Source organism: Ips typographus, linkage group LG3 (genome assembly GCF_016097725.1).
Source record: "Ips typographus isolate SLU linkage group LG3, UJ_Ityp_2.0, whole genome shotgun sequence".
In the NCBI taxonomy this organism is placed as follows: domain Eukaryota; kingdom Metazoa; phylum Arthropoda; class Insecta; order Coleoptera; family Curculionidae; genus Ips; species Ips typographus.
Window position 1 is genome coordinate 21962576 of NC_138424.1, and position 13210 is coordinate 21975785.

Genomic DNA, 13210 nt, shown 5'->3' on the forward strand with positions numbered 1-13210 from the left:
CGTACACATTCAATTTCGACTTCCATACCTCGGTGGTAGCATTTCCATTTCCCGAACGCAACGTTATATGAACTTTGAACTTCCAATCTAAGAATATTGCCTTTCTGACATCTGGTTCGGGATATTGGACGCGGGGTTATTTACACCCCGCGGCTCGCGACCATTTTACTCTCCCGCTTACCCCGCTAGGTATTTAATAAAAAAATTGCACAGAGAGTATCAAATGAGCAATTTTTCCACCTGATCTATCTGGAAAAGTGACCGACAAAGTACGAAACGAGCCGATCGGACGTCGCGATGCGCCACAATTTTCCGGCGACGGACGTCGGATTTTCTTCAGTTTGCCGCAACGCGACGTTGGAAAAGGACGCCGTGTACGTCGCGACGTCACCGACCGGGAAACTTACGAAAAGTTTGCGAGTGTTTTTCGCGTAAACTAATTTCAAGTGAACGACCAAACGAGACGGCGACGGGGGTTCAAAGTGAGCTTTTTAGTACAAAAAAAAGTGACGAAAAGTTGCCCAATTTAGGGTAAGTTGTCTGACAGTGTAGTGAAAATATTATGTGTTTTAGGGTATGTAACTATTCGTTTTAAACACATTTACAGACCGAATCGTTCTTGAAACTAAACAATTTCCAAATTACTGAATTTTTTAAAACAGTTTTACGAAAATTCCAAAAAACTCAATCAAAATATGATTGACTAATTTGAAACCTTCCAAAACTGGCGGTTTTAATCATCGATAACGGCTTTTTGCGTGTTACCTACCTTCTGACTGTTTTCGCATAATTAGTTTTGTCAATTCGACACCGATTGGATCGACTTTTCCTGTTCGAAATTGTGCGCTAATGAAAAAATGTCACGTGACAATTATCCGATTTAAAAAATGAACTTCCATGCGAAAAATTGCATTATCAGTAAAACACATCTAGTTATAATAATTATAACTGCAATATACTGTCGAAAAAGTGAGTGAAAATAATTAATTAGGCAGACACTTTTCTTGAAGAAATCTTGAAGAAAAATACAAAATAACGAATGAAAAAACTTGGTATACAGGGTGAATATTTGGTGTGGAACATTGAAACTCGCTCTATAAAAAAATGTTCGACTTTTTTTCTCCCTGTAGATTTTTGAAAATTAGTTTTTTCCAACTAGTAATGACAAAACTTTGTATACACAAATTAAATATGATAATCTTATTTACGTTGCTCTTTAAAAATTATAAAATTAAAACCTCCAACATTTCTGTTTAATAACTTACTATTGTATTTATCAAATAAATCCCTGATAATATACATATTAAATGAGGGAAAGCTTATTTTTGTAGAAGATTTTCCTATTAAGTTATTATGTTTATTTAGAAATCAGGTAAAATGAGTGCTTTATAGTGATAGGAGTAAATTTTCAATGACCGGTTATTTAGGGGTAAGATAAAGTAAAATTAGAAAAGTAAAATTTACTGTGACAGAAAAATTTAATTTAGTATTATTAGTATCTAATTGAAATTTGCTTGAAAGATAGCATTTTTTTCTCATGTCAAGTCATTTTCGGTCAATAATGTCAAAATAAAATCCTGAAAAATAAAGACTGAATTTATCAGTAATTTACTGACAACTCTCCAAATAACTGTAATAAATCTCAGAAACACGTCTTGTTTTGAAATCTTTAAGAAAACTGTGTTAAATTGTAATTCTTGCAAATTGTAGCCAAATTTTGACAGTTTTGATATTAGTGACAGATATCACGTGGTTTTTGCAGGATAATTTAGCTAGGACTCACGTGACCACTGTCATAATTCTCAGAAAATCGTTATGAATTGTACACTGCAAGACTTTTTTAAACCCTGACTTTTACAACTTTTGAGCACAGTTTGACAGTCAGGGATAAAATTGCTTGTCAAACCCACTTGAAGTGAGAAAATGAGTGTTTTAAGTACATTTTTTAAATTTTTATTAAATTTCTAATCCAAAAATCTGAAAAAACATCAAAAAATTTGGTACAGTCACGTAGAAAAGCGATGTTAAAGTTTGACCTCCCAGAAACACAGTTTGAAAAAACAGTTAGGTACAAAATCGCCTGTAAAACCCACTTGAAGTAAGGAAACGACGATTTTAAGCACATTTTTAAAATCCTCATTAAATTTCCTATCCAAAAACCTAAAAAAAATCAAAAAAATTGGTACAGTCACGTAGAAAAGCAATGTTAAAATTTGACCTCCCAGAAACACAGTTTGAAAAGACAGTTAGGTACAAAATCGCCTGTAAAACCCACTTGTAGTGAGAAAATGACTGTTTAAAGTACATTTTTGAAATCCCTAGTAAATTTCGTATCTAAAAACCTAAAAAAACACTAAAACATTTGGTACAGTCACGGAGAAAAGCGATGTCAAAATTTGAACTGCCAGAAACACAGTTTGAAAGGACAGTCAGGAATAAAATCGCCTGTAAAAGCCACTTGAAGTGAGAAAATGACTGTTTTAAGTACATTTTTGGATTCTTGAGTAAATTTCCTATTCAAAAACCTGAAAAAACACCAAAAAATTAGGTACAGTCACGTAGAAAAGCGATGTCAAAGTTTGAACTGCCAGAAACACAGTTTGAAAGTACAATCAGGTACAAAATCGCCTGTAAAACCCACTTGAAGTGAGAAAATGACTGTTTTAAGTACATTTTTGGAATCCTTATTAAATTTTCTATCCAAAAACCTGAAAAACACTGCAAAATTTGATACAGTTGCGGAGAAAAGCGATGTCAAAATTTAAACTGCCGGAAACACAGTTTGAAAAGACAGTCAGGAATAAAATCGCCTGTAAAACCCACTTGAAGAGAGAAAATGACTGTTTTAAGTACATTTTTGGATTCTTGAGTAAATTTCCTATTCAAAAACCTGAAAAAACACCAAAAAATTAGGTACAGTCACGTAGAAAAGCGATGTCAAAGTTTGAACTGCCAGAAACACAGTTTGAAAGTACAATCAGGTACAAAATCGCCTGTAAAACCCACTTGAAGTGAGAAAATGACTGTTTTAAGTACATTTTTGGAATCCTTATTAAATTTCCTATCCAAAAACCTGAAAAACACTGCAAAATTTGATACAGTTGCGGAGAAAAGCGATGTCAAAGTTTAAACTGCCGGAAACACAGTTTGAAAGGACAGTCAGGAATAAAATCGCCTGTAAAACCCACTTGAAGTAAGGAAATGAGTGTTTAAAGTACATTTTTGGATTCCTTACTAAATTTCCTATTCAAAAACCTGAAAAACACTACAAAATTTGGTACAGTCACGTGGAAAAGCGGTGTTAAAGTTTGAACTGCCAGAAACACAGTTTGAAAGGACAGTCAGGAATAAAATCGCCTGTAAAAGCCACTTGAAGAGAGAAAATGACTGTTTTAAGTACATTTTTGGATTCTTGAGTAAATTTCCTATTCAAAAACCTGAAAAAACACCAAAAAATTAGGTACAGTCACGTAGAAAAGCGATGTCAAAGTTTGAACTGCCAGAAACACAGTTTGAAAGTACAATCAGGTACAAAATCGCCTGTAAAACCCACTTGAAGTGAGAAAATGACCGTTTTAAGTACATTTTTGGAATCCTTATTAAATTTCCTATCCAAAAACCTGAAAAACACTGCTAAATTTGATACAGTTGCGGAGAAAAGCGATGTCAAAGTTTAAACTGCCGGAAACATAGTTTGAAAGGACAGTCAGGAATAAAATCGCCTGTAAAACCCACTTGAAGTAAGGAAATGAGTGTTTAAAGTACATTTTTGGATTCCTTACTAAATTTCCTATTCAAAAACCTGAAAAACACTACAAAATTTGGTACAGTCACGTGGAAAAGCGGTGTTAAAGTTTGAACTGCCAGAAACACAGTTTGAAAAGACAGTCAGGTACAAAATCGCCTGTAAAACCCACTTGAAGAGAGAAAATGACTGTTTTAAGTACATTTTTGGATTCTTGAGTAAATTTCCTATTCAAAAACCTGAAAAAACACCAAAAAATTAGGTACAGTCACGTGGAAAAGCGGTGTCAAAGTTTGAACTGCCAGAAACACAGTTTGAAAAGACAGTCAGGAATAAAATCGCCTGTAAAACCCACTTGAAGAGAGAAAATGACTGTTTTAAGTACATTTTTGGATTCTTGAGTAAATTTCCTATTCAAAAACCTGAAAAAACACCAAAAAATTAGGTACAGTCACGTAGAAAAGCGATGTCAAAGTTTGAACTGCCAGAAACACAGTTTGAAAGTACAATCAGGTACAAAATCGCCTGTAAAACCCACTTGAAGTGAGAAAATGACTGTTTTAAGTACATTTTTGGAATCCTTATTAAATTTCCTATCCAAAAACCTGAAAAACACTGCAAAATTTGATACAGTTGCGGAGAAAAGCGATGTCAAAGTTTAAACTGCCGGAAACACAGTTTGAAAAGACAGTCAGGAATAAAATCGCCTGTAAAACCCACTTGAAGTGAGAAAATGACTGTTTTAAGTACATTTTTGGAATCCTTATTAAATTTCCTATCCAAAAACCTGAAAAACACTGCAAAATTTGATACAGTCGCGGAGAAAAGCGATGTCAAAGTTTAAACTGCCGGAAACACAGTTTGAAAGGACAGTCAGGAATAAAATCGCCTGTAAAACCCACTTGAAGTAAGGAAATGAGTGTTTAAAGTACATTTTTGGATTCCTTACTAAATTTCCTATTCAAAAACCTGAAAAACACTACAAAATTTGGTACAGTCACGTGGAAAAGCGGTGTTAAAGTTTGACCTCCCAGAAACACAGTTTGAAAAAACAGTTAGGTACAAAATCGCCTGTAAAACCCACTTGAAGTAAGGAAACGACGATTTTAAGCACATTTTTAAAATCCTCATTAAATTTCCTATCCAAAAACCTGAAAAAACATCAAAAAATTTGGTACAGTCACGTAGAAAAGCGATGTTAAAGTTTGACCTCCCAGAAACACAGTTTGAAAAAACAGTTAGGTACAAAATCGCCTGTAAAACCCACTTGAAGTAAGGAAACGACGATATTAAGCACATTTTTAAAATCCTCATTAAATTTCCTATCCAAAAACCTGAAAAAAAACAAAAAAATTGGTACAGTCACGTAGAAAAGCAATGTTAAAATTTGACCTCCCAGAAACACAGTTTGAAAAAATAGTTAGGTACAAAATCGCCTGTAAAACCCACTTGAAGTAAGGAAACGACGATTTTAAGCACATTTTTAAAATCCTCATTAAATTTCCTATCCAAAAACCTGAAAAAACATCAAAAAATTTGGTACAGTCACGTAGAAAAGCGATGTTAAAGTTTGACCTCCCAGAAACACAGTTTGAAAAAACAGTTAGGTACAAAATCGCCTGTAAAACCCACTTGAAGTAAGGAAACGACGATATTAAGCACATTTTTAAAATCCTCATTAAATTTCCTATCCAAAAACCTGAAAAAAAACAAAAAAATTGGTACAGTCACGTAGAAAAGCAATGTTAAAATTTGACCTCCCAGAAACACAGTTTGAAAAAATAGTTAGGTACAAAATCGCCTGTAAAACCCACTTGAAGTAAGGAAACGACGATTTTAAGCACATTTTTAAAATCCTCATTAAATTTCCTATCCAAAAACCTGAAAAAACATCAAAAAATTTGGTACAGTCACGTAGAAAAGCGATGTTAAAGTTTGACCTCCCAGAAACACAGTTTGAAAAAACAGTTAGGTACAAAATCGCCTGTAAAACCCACTTGTATTCTTTCAAGTAAGTGTTTTGGGCAATTACCCATTTCAATACATCCTTCCACTTTTTCTTATTGATTCTGATAAAATGTAGTTCTTCTTTAAAGTATGTTTGACTTCAGTCAATCTAAATTTCTGGGCAATTAGTCAGCTCAGTCATTTCAACTTCCAATCTTCTTTTGTCTCTCTGACGAAACGTAATTCTTCTGTAAAATATGTTTGGCTTAAATATCAATTAGTATTCTTTCTAGACTGGTGCGCAGTTAGGCTGCTCAATCATTTCAACAAGTTCTTTTTTGGACTCTTGAATCAATGTAATTCTTCTTTCAAACTCTAAAGGCTTTAATATCAATAAGGCAATCGTTTGCATCATCTTTCTTTGTTTCCGTTATGTAAAAGCTAAATAAAAGACGAATTGAAATGAAAATCAATCTTATACATTATAGAAAATGGTCGATTTATCGATCAGTACAAGCAGATTCGATGTAATATGCAGACATAATAATTTAATGAGTTTTTAATTATGTAAGACCGCGTCCACAAAGCAGCAATGCAAATAATCATGCGCAACCCTTGTAGGAAAAGCACATTAACCACTCTGTTTGTACAACACCCTTATCGGTCCTGGGCCAAATCTGCGTTTGTGTAACCTCAAATATACACAAAACGATCAGACCGGAGTGTTTTCCCTGTTTTGTTTGGTCTTTTTTTTGTTTTCGCGTCCGAAAAAGACGCGCGTCATTAATCGTGTGTCCCGTTTGCCGTTCCCTGGAGAACGTCTGGCCGACTTGTCCCGAAAACGACTACATCAGCGAAAGCCAAACCGATCTCGTTATCGCTTCCGTGGCCGACATATTGTCTCTTTTTCCTTCTGCTGATGTATCAATTGTGCGACACGAAACCTTGATTTGCTATAGATTCGGTGCCGCCATCTGTTTTTTTTTTTTACTTCTACAGAGATATTTGCTTTTTCCTAACAGTTTAGAGAATATAATATTATAACAGGTGGCCAGGAGAATTCTGAATATATGAAAATATCAAAGAAAAACGATTTTCGTTTGTTTGGCATTAGGTCAGGGTGTGCATGAAAATTATGGTGATTGCTTTTTTTGGTCACCCTGTACGCAATTTTTCAGATACATTTTTTTGTTTTAACCCACTGGAAAGAGGAGCTTAAAACGGTTTTTTTAAGTGGTTGAACCACTCTAAACTCTGAAAAATAACCGAGTTACAGGGTGTTCAAATTTTAAACCCCAACTTCACCTGATTTGAAAATTTGTTGCATCAACCCAGTTTTTCCTAAATAACTAGAAAACGGTGAAAGTTACAAAAAAATTGCAAGGGATTAAAAATGTTCCTAATCAATTTCTTAAGTCAGCACCGTAAGTTTGAAGAACCGTTTTTGCTTTTAGTATACAGAGTGTGCATGAAAAGTATGGTGATTGACTGTTTTTGGTCACCCTGTACGCAATTTTTCAGATCATTTTTTTTGTTTTACCCCACTGGAAAGAGGAGCTCAAAACGATTCTTTTAAGTGGTTGAACCACTTGGAACTCTGAAAAATTACCGAGTTACAGGGTGTTCAAATTTCCAAGCCCAACTTCAAACTGATTTCAACATTAAGTTGCATCAACCCAGTTTTTCCTAAATAACTAGAAAACGGTAAAAGTTACGAAAAATATATAAGGAATTAAAAATGTTCCCAATTAATTTCTTAAGTCAGCACCGTAAGTTTGCAGAACCGTTTTTTGTTTCCAGTATACATGGTGTGCATGAAAATTATGGTGATTGACTGTTTTTGGTCACCCTGTATGCAATTTTTTAGATACAATTTTTTGCTCATTACCACTGGAAAGAGCAGCTCAAGACGGTTAAATTGAGTGGTTTAACCTCTTTGAATTCCCAAAAATAACCGAGTTACAGGGTGTTCAAATTTCAAACCCCAACTTCAACTGATTTGAAAATTTGTTGCATCAACCCAGTGTTTCCTAAATAACTAGAAAACGGTGAAAGTTATGAAAAATTTACAAGGGATTAAAAATGTTCCTAATTAATTTCATAAGACTGGACCGTAAGTTTGCAGTACCGTTTTTGCTGTTAGTATACATGGTGTGCATGAAAAGTATGGTGATTGACTGTTTTTGGTCACCCTGTACGCAATTTTTTAGATACAATTTTTTGCTCAATACCACTGGAAAGAAGAGCTCAAAACGATTCTTTTAAGTGGTTGAACCACTCTAAACTCTGAAAAATAACCGAGTTACAGGGTGTTCAAATTTTAAACCCCAACTTCACCTGATTTGAAAATTTGTTACATCAACCCAGTTTTTCCTAAATAACTAGAAAACGGTGAAAGTTACAAAAAAATTTGCAAGGGATCAAAAATGTTCCTAATCAAGTTCTTAAGTCAGCATTGTAAGTTTGCAGGACCGTTTTTGCTTTTAGTATACAGAGTGTACATGAAAAGTATTGTGATTGACTGTTTGTGTCACCCTGTACGCAATTTTTCAGATATTTATTTTTGTTTTACCCCACTGGAAAGAGGAGCCCAAAACGGTTCGTTTAAGTGGTTGAACCACTTGGAACTCTGAAAAATTACCGAGTTACAGGGTGTTCAAATTTCCAAGCCCAACTTCAAACTGATTTCAACATTTGTTGCATCAACCCAGTTTTTCCTAAATAACTAGAAAACGGTAAAAGTTACGAAAAATATATAAGGAATTAAAAATGTTCCCAATTAATTTCTTAAGTCAGCACCGTAAGTTTGCAGAACCGTTTTTTGTTTCCAGTATACATGGTGTGCATGAAAATTATGGTGATTGCTTTTTTTGGCCACCCTGTACGCAATTTTTCAGATATAATTTTTTGCTCAATACTACTGGAAAGAGCAGCTCAAAACGATTCTTTTAAGTGGTTGAACCACTCTGAACTCTGAAAAATAACCGAGTTACAGGGTGTTAAAATTCCAAACTACAACTTCAACTGACTTGAAAAGTTTTTGATTTGAACAGAGTTAAGTTGAAACAACATTAAATTTTTCTACCTACATTAAGCACACCACGTTTGTAGAATTTAATATAATTAAAAACGTGCGTTTTAGAGCGAATTAAAAAAATCGCCTGAAATGAGAGGACATGCAGAAAATAATTCGCATTTAATTCGAGTCCCGGCCACAAATTCAAGCTGACAACTCCGACGTTCATACAGTCCATTCCTCTAATTAAACCAGAGAAGGTCCATAAAAAGACAAATCCGAGGGTTCAATGTTACATAATGGGCAGCCGGAATGAGGGACAAATTAAAATGTGGCCGTGTATGCACGGATGTGGCCGGTTTATCGCTCTATGGAAATTAATGGATTGCTGTCGTTCTATTTCAACAATATTCTGTTTGGCAAAAGGCAGAATTATGACCAATGTACTGTAACGCTGTTTTTCCAAACTAGTTGCGAAAGTGATACCAAAACGTCAGTATAGCTTATTACAAAGACAGAAATATCTACAATATCCAAAAATTGTGGAAGTGACAAGTAGAATCTACGAAAATCAAATTTCGAATAATTTTTAAATTTAAAACTTTAAATTTTATATCACCTGTATTTTGGTACAATTTTTCACCTATCTCTCTTTATTCAGTAGTAGTCCTATCCACTTAAAGAAAAACTTTGTGAAGAGAAATATATGGTCGAGTGATTTATTTACCAAATCTAAGATTTGCAAAATTGGAAAAATCCCAGTATTACCCAGCAATATTGACAATTGATCTTTTATTTGTAAACATAGCTAGTGTCCCTTGATTAAAAGCCACGCTGTGAAGTGAGTAAATTGAAGAAAAGTGGTAAAATTTACACAAATATACAGGGTGGTCCAGTTTTAAATGTCAATAATTCAAGTTAACATTCATTATGTCATTTTCCTGAAAAGTACTTCCTAAGGAAAATACAGACCTTCAAATTTCTGTTTAAAAAAATCGTTTTTTTTGTCATAACTGTCAGACCGTTGGAGCAATATTGATCAAATTTGGAACAAGCACTTTATTACACGTTATTACGGTCAAAGACCCAAAACTAACCCAACCCAACTTAAAAATTGTCTTGGAAACGGAAAATTCATTTAAGAAGTTTAAAAAATATTATTTTAGCCAGTTTTCATAGTTTCCAGACAAACTAAAAGACTTTAGTTTTGAAAATTGAATTAGCTTAAAAATTGTGTTTGTAACCAGTTTTCATGCAAATCGAGAGACTTTAATACTGAACATTGACTTGTAGACATAAAAACTACTTTTTCAAGAATTTTTTACAACAAATTCATACATTTAAACCTTAAAAATTGACTTGAACCCCAAAATGTGACTGAACTAATGAAAAGTAGAAAAATGAAGCTTAAAATTTGCATTTGGAGTAAGTTGTCATAATTTTAAGACAAATTTCAATATTTTAGTCTTGAAAATAGTCTTAGATGCAGGACATTAACATTAGATTCATGAAAATTGCCTTGAAAACGAACTTTTCGTGCTTTTTACTTTGCTTTTTATTTTCTTCGAATTCTGGACTATTTTTAGAGCTTCAAAACTGCTTTCAACTTGGAAAATCGAGTTTCACGACTATCTTCACCAAGTTATTGACATAGCAAACTTAAAAAACAATTTTTACATTCTTCATAGACTTAAAATGGCATTCCAAACTTTGTCACTATTAAATCGACTTCTAGACACCTCAGTGCTAAAAATTCGGGTATTTCTTAATAAACTAGACTGTTTTTAGTGTTTTAAGGTTGTTTTCAGTGCCTCAAATCGAGTTTCAAGACTATCTTTACAAATTTTTTGACTTATCAGGCCTAAAAGCCAGTGTGTCCACTGACCATAGTTTTGAAAATGTTATTTCAAGCTTCTTCACTATTAAATTGACTTCTACACTCATAGGTGCAATAAATTGTAGCATCTCTAAGAAATTCAGACTGTTTTTATTGCTTTTTAAGACTGAAAAATCGAGTTTAAGACTATTTCCAAAAGTCAAGTTTCTTCAGTAATAAAAGTAAAAAATTTTGATACCAAATGCTACAATAATAGTCTTGAGAACTAATTTTTAGAAAAAAAATGGTCCGAAAATTTAATTTACTTCTTGACTTGTTGAAAGTTGAAGAAAATTGAGTTGTACGTACACCAATTAAAAAATAGTCTTGAAAATATACTTTTGGACTCTCTTTAGTCCAAGTCAGTTTTAGCATTAAAAGTCAACTTTTATACTATTTTTAGTAGTAAAAAATGAGTTTCATGCACAATACAATTTATGTCTTGATTTCCGGACTTTTTTTAGTTCTCGAATGCCAGTTTCAGACACTCAACCAGGTAGGCAGTCTGAGAAAGCGAATCATAAGACCATTCCTAGTAGTAAAAAAGTTTTTAGACTATTCAGTACAAATTTGAACTTTCACAAGTCTTGGATGTTCAGTTTTAAACTATAAAACGATTTTTTAAATTGAAATTCGGAGGACTGTATCTTCCTTAGGAAACGTTTTTCAGAAAAATGACACAATACTATGATATTGATTGGCTATCAAATGGTGAATTATTGACACTTAAAACTGGACCACCCTCAAAGTACATAAAAATACAATACGTACGACAATAAATAGGTTGAAACAGTTGTTCTGCATCACAAACAGGCATAATAACTCAGAGCCTAATAATTAACAAGAGCCGAAATTCCTGAAGATGATTTAGTATCTGCGGCATGTTTCGAAGTGATTAACGAAACATAGCAGTGTCCGTTTTGGTCGCTGCCAGATGGAAATTGCAAACTAATACCGAGTCACAATGATGAATAGGTCGATTGATTTAGGGCTTTGGATCATTGAATCGACAACAGTCTTAATGGTATCGTACATATGGTTGATATGTACCGAGAGCAGAAAGGGAGGCTCTAAAAACCAATTACTATCCCATAGTTAGTCGCGCAGCTATATGCAAATTTTAAATCAGCCATTAACATAATTTTATTCCGCATAGCGTTATAAACCAGAGATTGGTTTTCCATTCGAAAGCAGATCAACTAGTTGAAATTAGTTTTGCTGCGGGCCTCAAAAACAAGTTATGCCGTTCAAAAATTTTAATTTACTTTTCTAAATAACGACGAAATTCCATCAACATTTTGTCGTTACCTCCCCCCCGCACCGATTTAATTGTTGCACGCATCACGATCGGGATTATCGGATTACGACAGCTTATATTCGGAAAATACACACAAAATTAAATCGCGGAAATGTTACGAGGAAAGTTTCAGCAATTCGGACAATTCAAATTTTACTCAACGTTTTAATGCTCCATAGAGCGAACGGAGCAATGACGTAATGGGACAGCTGATCAAAGTGTGATTAAGATAAATCATCGGTCATCATCATCAAAAAGTCATCGTGAAATTTGTTGCTAAAACAAAAAGTTTGTTCGACTTTGGCACTTCCCAGGCAGTACCCCATACGTTCCCAATAGATCACTAGTAGAACTAGGCAGAGCCAAGCAAGAAGACTGAAGAGTAGCAAAAAATATATGTACTCCTCATAGGGTAAAGTGGGCAATCGACTCCTTCCAACCATTCAAGGGAATAGACAGAACCACATCCAAGTGGATGTGCCAAATGATGACTACAAGAACCGCTGAAACAAACGTGGGCCGGAACAACTTTCAGATGAGCACAATTCGAAGATCTCCAAAAGGAGGGGTCCTATCACCCTTAATGTGGAGTCTGGTATTAGACGAACTTCCCGGAATTCTTACCGGGAACGGAGTAACTTGTCTTGGCTATGCTGATGACATAGTCATTATGGCCAAAGGCAAATTCGAAGCAACCCTCTGTGATTTCGTAGAAAGATGATGGTAGACCAGAAGATGGTGTTTATCAGTGGGATTGAGAATCAACTCATCAAAAACCACAGTGGTACCTTTCACCAGGAGAACAAGACTTCAGCACTTGAGAAATATCCGTCTTAACGACGAAAACTTAGAATGGCTGCACGAGGTTAAGTATCTAGGACTTACCCTAGACTCAAAACTTATCTGGAACCGCCACGTAGAAAAGATTGCCAGCAAGGTAAGATCAACACTAATGGTGTGCAGGAACATTGCGGGAAAGACGTGGGGTTGGATGGATGTATATCATGATAGAACTTAGAGAAGGTGGAGAGAATGAATCGACCCCCACGGCAGCACTAGAGGTAATTCTCGACCTCACACCGCTCCACATCATGGTAAGAAGAACTGCTTGGGGAGCACATCTCAGGTTGGATAAGGCCGGATTTAAAAGGAGAGCACACAATGCAAGCGACTCACTGCCTACTGGCAGTGCACACCTCGCCAATCTCCCAACCGACGAAATCATCAGGAAGTTTAGTTTCGAAAAACAATTTCGAACGGAACTGAGCACCCAGAGATCTTGGAGCAGAGAATCCATTCAAACATTGGGAAAAATCATGGACTTTTACG

General features: G+C 34.7%; 1 protein-coding gene across 3 annotated transcripts in view; it reads left to right on the plus strand.

Annotated features, from left to right (window-relative positions):
- The first annotated feature begins 315 nt into the window (after window positions 1–315).
- The window catches only part of LOC145725916 (uncharacterized), a 276687-nt gene continuing 263792 nt past the window's right edge, over window positions 316–13210 (plus strand). For 2 of the 3 annotated variants that reach the window (XM_081974837.1, XM_081974840.1), the window contains exon 1: window positions 316–531. The gene's annotated coding sequence lies outside the window, so the exon portion shown is untranslated. Of the gene's footprint in view, window positions 575–13210 lie in introns of all 3 variants that reach the window. The other variant, XM_081974838.1, reaches the window with a different exon arrangement.